This window comes from Nicotiana tomentosiformis, chromosome 3 (genome assembly GCF_000390325.3).
Source record: "Nicotiana tomentosiformis chromosome 3, ASM39032v3, whole genome shotgun sequence".
Lineage (NCBI taxonomy): Eukaryota > Viridiplantae > Streptophyta > Magnoliopsida > Solanales > Solanaceae > Nicotiana > Nicotiana tomentosiformis.
In genome coordinates this window covers 132,437,040-132,451,960 of record NC_090814.1, presented here as the reverse complement: position 1 = coordinate 132,451,960, position 14,921 = coordinate 132,437,040, and positions in this window count along the sequence as shown.

Below are 14,921 nucleotides of genomic sequence, written 5' to 3'. Positions count from 1 at the left end.
TTTCTAAGGCAAGTTAAGAGTAAATTAGAAGAAGTCAGATCGGTTAGCAATGGTCGAATCGGCATGATGGTGGAAATAATCAATTCCTTCAGCGTGTAAGTTATGAATGTGATTTGTGGCGGTACATACGAGGGTTGACAGCCACCCTAATTTGATTGGTTTGGGAAGTATTTGATTCTAATGGCCTTGTTGTGTAAATGAATTTCTGGAAGAATTATGAGGGTTTAGATCACGACTTGAGGATTGTATTTTCGGCGGTTATCGGAATTCAGTTGCATGTTGCAATGGTTCTTCTGAAATGAGTTAAGTAAAAGGTCTGTAGATAATTAAGTGTTTTATCCCCACTAGTAGTTCAATGGTTATGGTGAATGCATGTATCATCGCATAGCAGCATGATAGGTACAGTGAGCAGCATGGGGACTGGGAGTTGTAGGTCAAGGTTGCGGTTTGGTATTGATAGATTGTCACGAGCTCGGATGAGCAGGGGGTGTATTCAGATGTTAAGAGCAAGCTGGCACTTCTCTTTAATGTCACCTGAGAATGATGTTTGGTGGAAGAGACTTTGTGTACTAACTCGCGGATTTTTGATTTGCCTTACAGAATTGGAACGGTTGGTGGTATGGATGTGCGTACATTGCTACCTGAGCGAAAGGTCGTAGAGGCGTGCCCCACGGGAAGATTTGTATAAGTGTGAGATGTTAGTCACTTGATTTTTTAAGATTGAATGTAATACTTGATTGTTAAAGATTGAATGTAATACTTTATCGTCAGCTATTCCATGTAATACTTTATTGTGCCATGTGGGTTGAGAGGCGGCTTGATTATTTGCACATGTGTTGTGGCCCTGTGTAGCTTGCGGTGTTATATGAGCAGGATGGCTCTCGAGATGCAGTTCATTTATTGCACCGTAGTCATGCTTGATTTTTGTAGCGTATGGCACTATCTGTCTCCCCAGGGATGGTATTATGCAATTGGCGTGCTTGTGGCCGACATTCGGATATTTTGTAGGCATGGGCATTCTAGCTCGGTGAATATTTCCTTATAGATTATTATGTGTGGATCAGGTGGCACGCCGCCATAGGTATGTTGTTTGGATCGAGTTGCACGCCGCAACGGTATCATGTGTGGATCGGGTTGCACGCCTCAACAGTGTGATGTTGAGTACAGTTCCCCATATCCATTCTTGTGTGTCTTGTTTCTCACTTTCTGAGGAAGGTTCATAACATCTTCTCGGTTGTTTAATTAGTTATGTGGGTTGAGTAGTTCTTTCTAGAGTTTGTTTCCCTTATGTATCACATTCGAGTTTGTAGCTTGTTGGCATATTATGGCATCATATGAGATCTTGGTCCATGTTGAGGTGGCGTATTACCAAGCAGCTTGTACTGGGTGAGACGAGATTTTTGGACCTGAAATCAGGGCAATGCAATTTATATAAGGTATATTAAGAGCAAATATCATTATTCAGTTCAAAATGAGTTAACGGTCCTTAACAGGAGAAGAGGCTCCATTATTTGTTGATTCGACAAGTGATTATGAATTTCTACAGATCTCTTCCATCGTGGTAGTATTGCGAGAGTTGGAACAGGGCTTATATATGTTTTGAGGTATACTACGGGCTTCGGGTTAGTAGACATTTCAGCTGTTGTGCTTGGGGGAGATTACCTTGGGAAAATGAGTTATGTGGTACATGGTGTGGTTTCAGGGGAGGAGCATGGTTACGTGGGTTCAGTGTCTGGTGATTGATACGGTGTTTGTGTGTTAGAATCTGGTATCGTGGAGAATTTCGAATGTTGGAATTTGGTTCTAAAGCTTGTTAGATAAGGTAGAATGAAGGATCTTCAGTCTGGCTCGAGCTAATGTGCTCAACTGAGTTGTGGTGGCACGGGTAGGTGCATGAGGTGTTAAACAGTGATTTTGGACAACTCTGGAGCAGTTCTTAGCACGTTCGAGGACGAACGTATGTTTAAGTGGGAGAGAATGTAACGACCCGACTGGTCGTTTTGAGCCCTAGCACGTCATTCAGTGGTTTGAGTCCTTGAGAAGCTTCACTTCAGGTATTATAACTTGCACGTATGGTCGGAATTTAATTTCGAAATGTTTGAAGTTGATTTGGAAAGAAAATTCTCATTTTGGAAGCTTTAAGTTGGAAGAATTGACTAAGGTTGGACTTTTGAATAAATGACCTCGGAATCAAGATTTGAAGGTTCCAATAGGTTCGTATGATGATTGTGGACTTGGGCGTATGTTCGGATCGGGTTTTGGATGACCCGGGAGCGTTACGGCCCTTATTGTCGAAAGTTAGCATTTTGGAAGAATTTTTATAAATTTGGGTTGAAGTGTATTTTAATGTTATCAATGTCCGTTTGAGATTTCGAGCCTAGGAATAGCTCTGTATGGTGATTCTTATCTTAGGAGCGCGTCCGTATGGGCATTTGGAGGTCCGTAGGTCATTTCGGGGTCATTTGGCGAAAGTTGGAAATTTGAAGGTTTATGAAAAGTTTGACCAGGAAAGGACTTTTTGATATCGGGGTCGTATCTCGATTCCGGAAGTTGGAATAGGTCTGTGATGTCATTTGGGACTTGTGTGCAAAATTTGAAGTTGTTCCGGATTGATTTGATATGTTTCGGCGCGAGTTGTAGAAGTTGAAAGTTCATAAGTTCATTAAGTTCGATTTGAGGTGCGATTCGTAGTTTTAATGTTGTTTGATGTGATTTGAGGCCTCGAGCAGGTCCGCGTTATGTTTTGGGACTTATTGGTATGTTCAGATGTGGTCCCGAGGGTCTCGGGTGAGTTTCGAATAGGTTTGGGTTGTGTTGACTTCGTTTTTGATGTGGTCCCCGGTTTGGGTTGTGTTGACTAGGTTTGGGTATGTTCAGATGTGGTCCCCGTTTTTGATGTGTCGACTTCGTTTCTTCAAGCATAAATGGTACCACATTAAGCAAATGAGTTTCAATTTCTGTTTTGATTGAAGCATTAGATCAGTATCGTAATTACGGAGCCATAGACAAAATGAATCGTCGAATTTGGACATCGTATGAGGAAGTTATGCTCATTTTAGTGTCAGAGATGCGAAAACTGGAAATGCGCAGGTGCGGATGTTTTGTCGCAAAAGCGAAAATCCCTGAGTATATAAAAATCAAACCATGTTATTTTGGTATTTTGGGCATATCTTGAGTTCTAGAGCTCCGTTTGAGGTGATTTTCGTGGCGTTGTTCTCGTCTCAACAAGGGGGTAAATATATGACCTTTATTTTGATGTTTCTCCATGATTATTTCCGTTGGTTATTATTTTTATCCGTGTTTGGATTATAGAAATTGAGATTTTGAGCCCTAGAGTTGAGAAATGGTAAATCCTTGATTTGAGGGTCGATTCATGGATGTAATTGGATGATTTCTGGATATAGACCATATGAGTTATAGGTAATATTTATTTTCAAAAATTTTCGGAATCCGGGCACGTGGGCCTGAGAGTCGATTTTATTGACTTTTCGAGCGCAGTTGGGGTTAAATTGATTTATTATGAGTATTAGAGTATATTTTATTTGGTTTCCACATTGTTTGACTAGTTTTGGAGCGACAGGCATCGATTTGAGGTGTTAGAGTGTCGTTGGAGCCGGTTATGAAACTTCGGAGCGAGGTAAGTCTCATGTCTAACCCTGTAAGGGGGAAACCACCCCTAGGTGATGTAATTGTTATGTGCTACTAGTTGTGGGTGCTATGTACGCACGAGGTGACGAGAGTCCGTACGTAGCTAGATTTATGTTATTGTTCGGGTAGACTTAGGCTCACACCATATTATAGCTGTACTATTTGAACAGTCTCTTGCCTATTAAATTCCTTTATTTTTTTTGTTACGACTTGAGACTAGACCTGTATAGAGTGGTAGACTCGTTATAGTAGAGATCGGATGAACTTTATGAATTGCCACGGAATAATTGTACTCCTCCTATGAATTTCCCCCGCGTTACGCATTCTCATCGAAGGGCTTTCCCCAAAGCTTTCCTAAAACTCAGATGTCCCTTCGTGAGTAGGGTCAAGGACCCATCAAAGCTTTCTTATTCTAATGGGATCGGGCCGTTCGCCTCGGCAAGATAGATACATCTATGGTTCGTGCCATTCGACCCTCGACAGTGCGCATACTTTATGGGATTGGGTCGTTCGCCCCGGCAGGATTATGTACCACAATCTCATGGGAGCGGGCTGTTCGCCTCGGCAATATATATTGTAGATGTATCTATGGTTATATACCAGATTATGATGGGATTGGGCCGTACGCCTCGGCATTTGTGTAAAAATCCTTCTATGGAATCGTGTGTATTAATTGTACAAAGGGCCAGTGTATCTGGGAGTTTTCCTGATTTGAATTATGGCGACCCATATATATATATATATACCAAAAAGCGGGCTTCGACATGTGACAACTCTTTTAAGGAGGTATTAAAAGAGGAGAGTCGCCACCTAACGATTTTTAAGATACGTTAGGGCACCTATTTGCAAATGACTCTATTTTAACTAGTCAACGCCACCAAAGATCGGGTAAGGGCTCAAGTTACCTCAAAGAGAAGGTGTTAGACACTCCTCGAGGTCCACAACTATGGGGCCCGACCGAACTTAAATTATATGGATTAGTCTATGTGATCAAGTAAGCAAATAGAGTACAAAATCTAGGAATTTTATTACAAAGAGATCTTGAATAGGGAGGTGCAGCTATTTTTTCATTCTAATAGAAAAGAAAGAAAAAGCGGGGGGGTCCTAAGTTTTTTAGCCTAAAGGATCACCCCGTGTAATATAAATAATATTTCGTAACTCCCTTGAGATAGGGTGTTACTCATATTATCTAGCAGGCACAGACTATCATCTCTTGCTACCCGATTACTATGTTAAATTTGTTTACCTAAGAGCGCTCTAATTCAATTCTAAGTCGAACCCTACGCGTGCACTATCCGTCCCATACCTATGGTCCAGGAGGTTTTGGACCTCTATTTGGATGGTTCTAGACCTCATCTAGGGTGCTCAAAAATGCAAAACTAGGCGACAAACAAAACACATATTGGACTTCAAATATGGCAGTTAAGGGCTCAAGTTAGCCTCCACACTTAAGCAACAAATGCACGCGAGTCAGGTTTTCATGTTAGGCTGTTTCAGAATTAAGAACCTTAAGCCCTATAGACATGATTTCTATTTGACTATGCATTAAAACATACAATAGGTTTCAATGGCTAGGCGCTGCTTATCTCCAAATAATTATACGATTGTTGCATGCTGATTTGAGATTGCGGATTCCAGTTATTTAACCTATAGATGCTGTGTCTAGGTGTGAATCACTAAGTGACAATGAAATCTATTGGAGGAAAACCCAGAATTATTCATGCTTTCTAACAATAGCATACGTGAAATAGTGTTTGAGCGATTTAACTAATTATGGCGAGTAATTATATCCTATAGGTAGGATCTCCAACGTTCAGCACTTAGAGCTGATTTTATCGTCATACCTTAATCCTATAGGCATATTTTCTAGGTGACAGTAGCAAACGGAATAGTCAGAATACTGTAGGCATGATTTCTAGTAAATGTTGATGCGAATTGAAGTCAATGACATTTATTCCTATAGGCAGGTTTTCTAGTAGCACGTAGCAGTAAGCATAATTTGCAGCACTTTGAATTCATGTTTGCTAGCAGACTGTGTGTGTGTGTGTGTGTTTCCCCTAATGGCATGATTTCTACAGTGCACATAGTGATGGAATAGCATACATATAACAAGTAAATCACTGAGTCCTATAGGCATATTATCTACCCATTTGGTATGCAAATACTAAAAATCTACCCATTCCCCACTTTACTAATACCCCAATCATTTATACAAAGTTATTACAGGCCCATTAATGAGTAAAATATAAATGTTATACAAATAATGACAATAGGCCCATAGCCGGCCAAAATGAAATACCCAGCACTGTCTGGGCCTTCAGCAATTCTCACACAGCATACCCATACTTCTAACAAGGAGCCGTATTCATCAACACAACCCCAGAATCCATAGAGGAGCCCAAACTCAATTCATATAACCATATTGCCAAGCATTGCATCATTTAAACAAACCGACTTAGATGCACAACAGATAATAGGAAAAAAGGGGCTGAATGGGGGTTGTTTAAGTTTCAGGGCATGACTAAGGACCCAAATCCTAGTGTGTCAGAGTTCACAAGGGCCTCAAATGGACCCCAAGCAGTGCTCACACTAGGGAGGTCAATAGTAAAGCCTAGGTAGCCTTGGCTTTCAGCCGGCTAAGAATGAGAAATTTAAGAGAGCATAGGCAACAAGTGAAGGAGAGTGGACCAAGGTTGAGAGACAGGAATTGAGGGATACAATTATAACTTAAAACAAACATGGCCAAGTTGAGCATATAGAGCAGATAATCGAACAGGTCACAGGATTTAAAAGCAAGTTTAGTAAAGATTTAGAAGCAGGTTTGACACTTAGCACATAGGCAGTCACATATTGAGAGAGTTAAGGAAAGAACAAGTTTGCAGGATTAAAAAAGATTATCATGCACATATGCCCAATACCAAACAGGTGAAAAGCTAAAGGTCCAAATTATGCTAAGTATATATCCTAGTGTCTTAAAATAGTCATGTTAATTTCACATCAGACAGCAGAACTGCATTAGACATGATGGGGCAACACATATTATGACAATTACTGGTGGATCAAGTGAGCCAAAAACATGCTGAGGGACATATTAACAAGGAACTAGTCATGGTAGGTAGAGAAAGATCTTAACACAGACTTAAAACATACTACATGGCAAGATTACCATTACAGAGATTCAGAACAGAATGGGAAAACTAGCTCATGTCATATAGTAAATGTAAACATTCAAGTTTTGGACACAATAGACTAATTAACTAAAGAAAGTACAAATTATGGAGATGAAGCATATTCAAATAACAGAATTGACATTTTAAGCTGAACTAAACACTAAAGAGATGCTAAAAAGTGCAAAGGTCACACACAGCAGTAGTTCAAAACACATTGGCTAAACGGATTTAAGAGAATCTAAATTTCTCAAATTAGGCAAAAGCATGTTTCAGGGTAGCCACATTATGTGAAATTAAATGCTAAAGAGACCTAAAACTTAGGTAAAGCTAGCAGAATTGCACACAGGGGCAGTCCAGAAACATATTAAGCTATGAATTTCTGAAGTGAGAACGTATGCGAATCACAGACACATAAGAATGAAATTGCAGAAGTCCAGTAACTTTCCAGTTAAACGAATAACAGTAAAGAGCAAAAATTCCACAAGAACCCGTAATCACAATGCGTCAAAGGTCCCAGGAGCTTCGAAAGAACTCCGGGAAATGCTCGCACCAAGAGAAGGTTGAATAACATATTCTTAGTGGCCTTGGCTTTCAGTCGGCCAAAAACAGAATACAGAACGAGAGAAAAGCATAACAAAGCCTTAATAATTTTAGTGAAAATATGTCGATTCAAGTCTGTCCTAAAACGGGAATGGGGAGGGGTTTATATAGCAGTAAAAATTGAACGAACAAACAAGAAAACAAAATAAATCAATCATAGAATAAGGAAAGAAGGCATACAAAATCAGTTCAAAATCAATTTAGGAGAGAAATCCGGTAAACCCTAGTTTTTTTAGAGAAAGTGTAAATCACAAAAAATCAAACGAAACTGGACTCACATAATACAGTGTTGAACGTATGTAGACAAAACATTGCTCAAAATCAAAGATTCGAACCCCTTTTTGTTCGATTTTGAAGATTATTGCTTGCCATGTTTAGGCAAGCACTTAGGTAAAACCACAATCGGACAACCAGTAGTGAGAGGAGACCAATAAGGTAAGTGAATCAGTGATTGATTTCATTTTAGAGCCGGATTTGGAGAAGTTGAGTGATATAGCGGCTAAGGTTTCTCAGAGAATAAGAGAGAGTAGAGAGGATTTAGGGGCGGTGGGTTAAGAGAAAAATGATAGGGTTTGGGCGAGTTTGGTTAATTAATTAAGGAGAATGAACGAAGGTCGTTGATCTTGAGAGATCAACGGCTAGGATTCAAAAACGAACGAGGCGGGTCATAAAAACGGGTATTACAGGATCGCCTGGTTTGGGCTTGGGGTCTATTGGGCGGGTCACAAATAAGTAAAAATATTATTTATACACTGAAATGCTTTAAAATAATAACTTTGTATTATAAAAATATAAAATGATATTTTGACACAAATAATATAAATAAAGAGCATTTATGTACAGATATAGGCTATTACTGCAAAATTACGCAAATAGCTTAAAAATATTAATGTTATTGCATAAAATGAAGTAAAATATTTTAAACATGTATTATAGGTGCAAAAATAATAACTTTAAGTAGTTAAGTCATCATAAAATAATTTGAATGAGTAATTAATAAATATTCAAATAATTTAAATATAGAAAAATCAATTTTAAAGCTCTAAAAATTATAGGAAGTTATAGAAAAATGATTGTATAGATTTGTAAACTAAATGATGATGTAAAAATGATGTTTTGAAAGTATATATATTTTTGAAAAAATATGAGGGCAAAATTGGGTATCAACAGCTGCCCCTCTTTACCCGGGAATGATGAAAGAGTTATCGGGTAAAGAAAATGATGACCAATTTTGGCCGAATTAAATGAGGGATGATGTAATTTGGAAAAAGTGGGGGCCGAACCCAGGTTCCTGAGTTGCCTACATATCCCCGGTGTTACGAGAATCAGGTCGTGTGTAGTTTTGGATCCAACGGTGAACGGAACCGATGGAGTTGTTACAGGAATGGTCGTATGTTTCGGAAAGGGTTCCTTTGGGTAGGATAGTATCGGATGAATTTATGCGAAGTCATGAATGCAAATTTGGAACGTTATGGGTGTATCACTGAGCAAATATCTGAACAGTCATAGAGTAAAAAGCGGGTAATTTATGGTGGTTGGTTACGTTTGAAATAATTGTAGGATGTGAACATTGAACGGAAACCGGAGCAAAGATTGCTCCCGTTAGGAAAACGGTTACTTTCTGGATTACCTGCAAAACTTAAAACACGATGCATGCAAGTATATATGGATTATTGCGAGAATTTAAACATGATGAAGATTCCCTTCGGACCATGAGGGTTGTCTCTGGACGGTGATGATGGTGTCCTTAGACCATGACGTCTTGGGCTATGAATCATGTGATAAGGGATACGCAGGCCATGAAATGATGTCCTCGGGCCATAAGATTGATGCCTCCGAACCATGACACCTTTGAATAATGATGTGCACTTTTAAGAGATCCTCGGGCCATGGAATGGTGTCTTCCGGCTATGAGGATGATGCCTTCAGACCATGACGCCTTTGGATAAAATGGCGATATTTCAGCCCATGAAATGCAAAATATGATGTTTGGCCATATACGAAGATGAGACAAGACAAGGCTTAGTCTTGGGTAAGATGAGGGCAATGCTTAGCCCTGGGTGAGTAGAGGATAATGCTAGGTCTTAGATGGCGTAATGGAGATAATATTTAATCACGAGGAAAAAGCAGTGCTTAGCCTTGTTGAATTAGGGAGGCAATGCTTAGCCTCATGCAGGAAAATAAGACAATGCTTAGTCTCATGCAAGTAAGGGAAGCGGTGCTTAGCTTCATGCAGGAAAGTCAGTGCGTAGCCTTATGCAATTAAGGAGGAAGGGCTTAGCCTCATGCAAATAGGGAGGCAGGGCTTAGCCTCATGCAAATAGGAGACAATGCTTAGTCTCATGCAAAGAAAGGCAGTGCTTAGCCTTATACAGTTAAGGAGGCAATGCTTAGCCTCATGCAAATAGGATACGATGCTTAGTCTCATGCAAAGAAAGGCAGTGCTTAGCCTTATGCAGTTAAGGAGGCAATGCTTAGCCTCATGCAAATATGAGACAATGCTTAGTCTCATGCGGAAAAGGCAATGCTTAGCCTTATGCAATTAGGGAGGCAATGCTTAGCCTCATGAAAATAGGAGACACTGCTTAGTCTCATGCAAAGAAAGGCGGTGCTTAGCCTTATGCAGTTAAGAAGGCAGTGCTTAGCCTCATGCAAGAAAACGATGAGTGATAGTGAGAAAGTAGAGTATTTCTTAGCTGGAGATGCTTGTGATAGATAATTTGCTGTCTTGAAGGTAGTGACCTGATGTGTCTGCAGATATTGTTGTCTTACTGTGCCTGCATCCAAAGAAAGATTGTGAGTTTTGTGGGGGAAGGTTGGTCTGTGCTTTCACCTTCTTGCTTTGCTTTTGCTCCTGTCTTGAGATCCTGTTTGAGTTACCCTGGGCAGCATCTGGTTGTTATAGAAATAATGTTTTTTCGAAAAATATGTGTTCATTTGATGAGTGTAGTTATTTGAAATATGGTAGTATGCAATATTAAGTAATCTAGATGAGCCAATGACAGTGACATTTTTTAGAGACATTGCGACCTCCTTGCTTTAGAATTTTGAGGGTCCTCCTCAAAATTTTACCCCAGTTTTAAAACAATCCTTTGACTCTTCTGCGTATGACGAAGTTGGCTGGACTAGGTTTAGAATTTTGAGGGTCCTCCTCAAAATTCTGCTTACTTTCTGACCATGGCAAAAATGAAGATTTTATTAAGATGTGACCGAACCCACAGGGCTGCCTACGTATCTCCTCTTAAACGGGAATCAGGTCAAGCGTAGTTCAGTTACATCAGATGAAGAAATGTAAATAGTCTAAACATAGTATCTCTTGATTGCGTCTGAGTTAATAGGTTTTGGCCAAATTTCTCCGTCTATTTCTGCAAGTATAAGTGCTCCTCCTGTTAGTACTCTGTGAACCATGTAGGGCCCTTGCTAATTGGGTGAAAATTTCTCTTTGGCTTTATCTTGATGTGGGAAGATCCTCTTTAGCACCAACTGCCCCGGTGTGAATTGTCTAGGCCTGACCCTTTTGTTGAAAGTTCTGGATATTCTGTTCTGGTAGAGTTGACCATGACATATCGCATTCATTCTTTTCCCATCAATGAGAGCCAGTTGTTCATAGAGACTTCGTATCCATTCTGCATCACTGATTTTAGCCTCTTGTATGATTCTTAAAGAATGAATTTCTACTTCGGCGGGAATAACGGCTTCAGTACCATAGACCAGCAAATAAGGAGTTGCCCCGGTTGATGTGTGAAATGTGGTACGATATCCAAGTAGGGCAAATGGTAGCTTCTCGTGCCATTGTTTGTGATTATCTACCAACTTCCTTAATATCTTCTTGATGTTCTTATTGGCGACTTCCGCAGCTCCATTCATTTATGGCATGTATGCTGTGGAATTCTTATGCTTGATCTTGAAGGTTTCACACATGGATCTCATCAAATCGCTATTTAAATTGGCGGCATTGTCAGTAATGATTGACTAAATCGCTATCCTCATGTTGCGTTGTCTTGTTACATGTCACAGTCGTAGGTTCATCGGATAGGTAATACAATAATAACAATAATAATCCAGTATAATCCCACTAGTGGGGTCTGGGAAGGGTAGTGTGTACGCAGACCTTACCCCTACCCTTGGGTAGAGAGGCTGTTTCCGATAGACCCTCGGCTCTCTCCCTCTAAGAACTCCCCACCTTGCTCTTGGGGTGACTCGAACTCACAACCTCTTGGTTGGAAGTGGAGGGTGCTCACCACTAGAGCAAACCACTCTTGTCCATCGGGATAGGTAATAATAATGCTGAAAAGAAAAATGTAAAAATAATAATAAATACGAAAAGCAGTAACGCATTAAAAAAAATCTTAAAAACGTCAACAAGTGTGGCTTGATGGCTCGAGCAATTATTTTAAAACAGAATACTGAAAAATGTCTCAAATGCTCAAAACTATTTTTTAAAGTAATTCATGCTAATTTGCCAGGCTACTCAGGTACTCGACGGGCTCGGGATGGTGCAGCGGTCCAGTTCTTGAGAAGATGCCAGTATGCACGAACCAACCTTTGGGAATGGGAATAATCAAAAGAAAGAAAAAGCAAAAAGTAACCAAGTTAGTAAGGAATATTAAAAGAGTGTTTGCGATATTAAAACATGTTTCACAAAGTCATGCAATAATTCGCGTCCTAATTTGAGGACCTTATTGTGCCCGAGGTAGGACTAAGCGACACATAGACTTGGAGACAATTGATGCCAATAATTGAGTCATTTCATTAATGAGAAAATGAGTCAAATCTTTACTAAAATGACAATAATGAGAAAGTCACTAATGGCATTTGTCTTATTACAATCAAAAAATTTGAACAAATCTAGAAAGCAATAAACACATTGTTTCCTAATCTATTTGGCCCCAGAAGGACCTTCTCCATGCTTCGCCTTCTTGGATCCGTCGATTAGGTTCCCCAGGTCGCGCATATCTAATAGTAAGTAAGCCCTTGCTAGATGCCCTCCTTCATTGCCTTTCGTGTTCTAACAATCCGAGAGTCTCTTTCTCATCTTTCCCTCAAATTCCATTATCCCTTGCTCCAAATATTTCAATCTCTCTGTTGATTTAGTAGCAATTTCTCTCCATTCGTTGATCGCTTCCATATCCACTTTCTATTGTTCCAAATGCCTAGCTTCAGACTCGAAGACCCTCTTGCGCAGCATCCTATACTTGACTTATGCTTCAGCAACGTCATCTATAACCCTATTTTTCATATTAATTCCTGGCTTGACATCCCCCACTATATCATCTATCAACCATGATGGGTAGAAGTACACATGGCTGGCATGATACCTGTCTGGCTCGATAGTATCTTTCTCCACAATGACCTTTTGATTCCACATATCATGTGCCTCGAACTTGAACAGAATGATGTTCCCTTTAAAATCTGCTTTGTATTGGACCATGTTGGAAACCCGAGATATAACATGTTTTCTTCCCGCTTGCCTCATTACCCTTATAGGAGCATAAGGATGGATCCCTCTTAACCCAATCAGCACTAGATGAGTAGTTTCTCTTGATCTTATGATGAACTCATTGCTAGGGAATCATTCAGACATCCAATGTACCTTTTCGTCAGTCAGATTGCTGATAAAACGCACCTAGCTCATAGCACTTCCAGGTTGCGCAAACCTATATGGGATAAATGTCATTCTCTTTGGATGATGGTAAGTTATGTAGTCATTCAATGGTCGTCACAGAAGCTCTTGGCGATATTCACCTCTCTGGAAATGTTCTAATAACCAAACCTGTAGCAACAGATTACAGCCCTCGAAGTGTCCATACCCTTGCTTGCATCGATCTAAAGCGCGATACATTTTGGCCAAGATCATGAGGATGATAGTGTAAGTTTGTCCCTTGATTCCTTCCATTAGAGTCCTAGCGACCATGGCTAAGCGAGTGTGGATCCTTCCCCCTTTCATCGGAAATATCAGCAATCCCTAGAAACAGACAATGAACACAAAAACTCGACGGTGTGTCCAACCCAAGGAAGTAATGCAAGTTCATCATGATGAAAGCGATATGACTTGCTATGCCCATAACGTTCGTAAAGGAATTCAAATAGGATGTATGACTTCTTCAGATAGAGTAACTCATAATTTTTCTTGAAACCCAAAAAAACCACGGGGAGTGCGATTTTCTGGTACTAATAAACCCGGACTATCCCATGGTAGCTTAGCGAAGCCTCCTATTTTCTCTAAGAGAGGAGTTATTTCTATGTCACCAAAGCAGAAGACAGCTCTTTTCTCATCCCAAAACATAGTGAAGGCCTCAATCAATGCCCTATTTGGCTGAATGTCCAATAAGGAAGGTAAATTACCAAGGACCCTTTTCACATGATTCTTGTCACTAGGTGAGAGGTTCTTCCACCAATCAAGCAGCAAAGGTGGGATGTTTTGAACCATGCCGAACCTGGGGACTTCGTGCTTCATTTTCTGCAAACAAATAGAGTAGCCCTTTCCCCCTCCGGATCTAACTATTTACATATTAATGATCAACATACCGGCATGTTTTCTCCAAGTAATGCACATAACGTGATGGTGTCCATTAGGATTATGGAAATCCCGTCGGACTTTGGACAAGGCTCATCTTAGTGGATTATCATGTGGACAACGTTCTAAACAATACTAGATTTGACATGATGCATGCACAACTGATATTGGAGTGAGGTTTCTAGAAGGGTCTAGACTGGTACTCTCAAGTGGAAAACTTGAGAGGAAAAGGCACGGGACCGTCGATTGCACCGCTGATCGACTAGTTTACCGCAAGTAAGCCTTTCCAATTTAAAAGGGTAATTTTGGAAGAGCGCGGACACTCATCAAGTGCCGCTATGTTATTAATCGAACAGAATGGAATATGATGTGGAGCACGCTTTATGCAAAGATAATAACACGTTGCCAAGTATTTGCATGATAAATATGTAAAATCAATAACTACAGTATTAAGGTAAAACATAAAAGACGTAAAAAGGAAGAAAAAGGAAGAAGTTAGTTCATGGAATATAGGGAATGTAATAAAGTAAGCATGGGAGTATGGTGGGAGATACATGATGTAGCAATCTTTAAACAAATGAAGAGCAGTTTAGAGCAAATAAAGGTAAATAAGAAAGGGATATGCATGTTATAACCAATTTAAGCAAAGGGAGGTGGGGCAGGGAAGGGATGTGCATATTACAACGAATTTAAACAAGTAAAAGGAAAATCGGAGAGGGATGTGCATGTAGTAGCAAATAAAAATAGAAAAGGGAAGCGCATTTATATCAAAGAAGACTAATCCATATAAGCCAAATTCGCTATGGTAATAGCCTAAGGGTAAATCCCCAGCAGAGTCGCCATGCTGTCGCGTCCCTATTTCTTTTCTCACGAAAAGCGGGCTTCGACATGTGACAACTCTTTTAAGGAGGTATTAAAAGAGAAGAGTCACCACCTAACGATTTTTAAGGTGCGTTAGGGCACCTATTTGCAAATGACTCTATTTT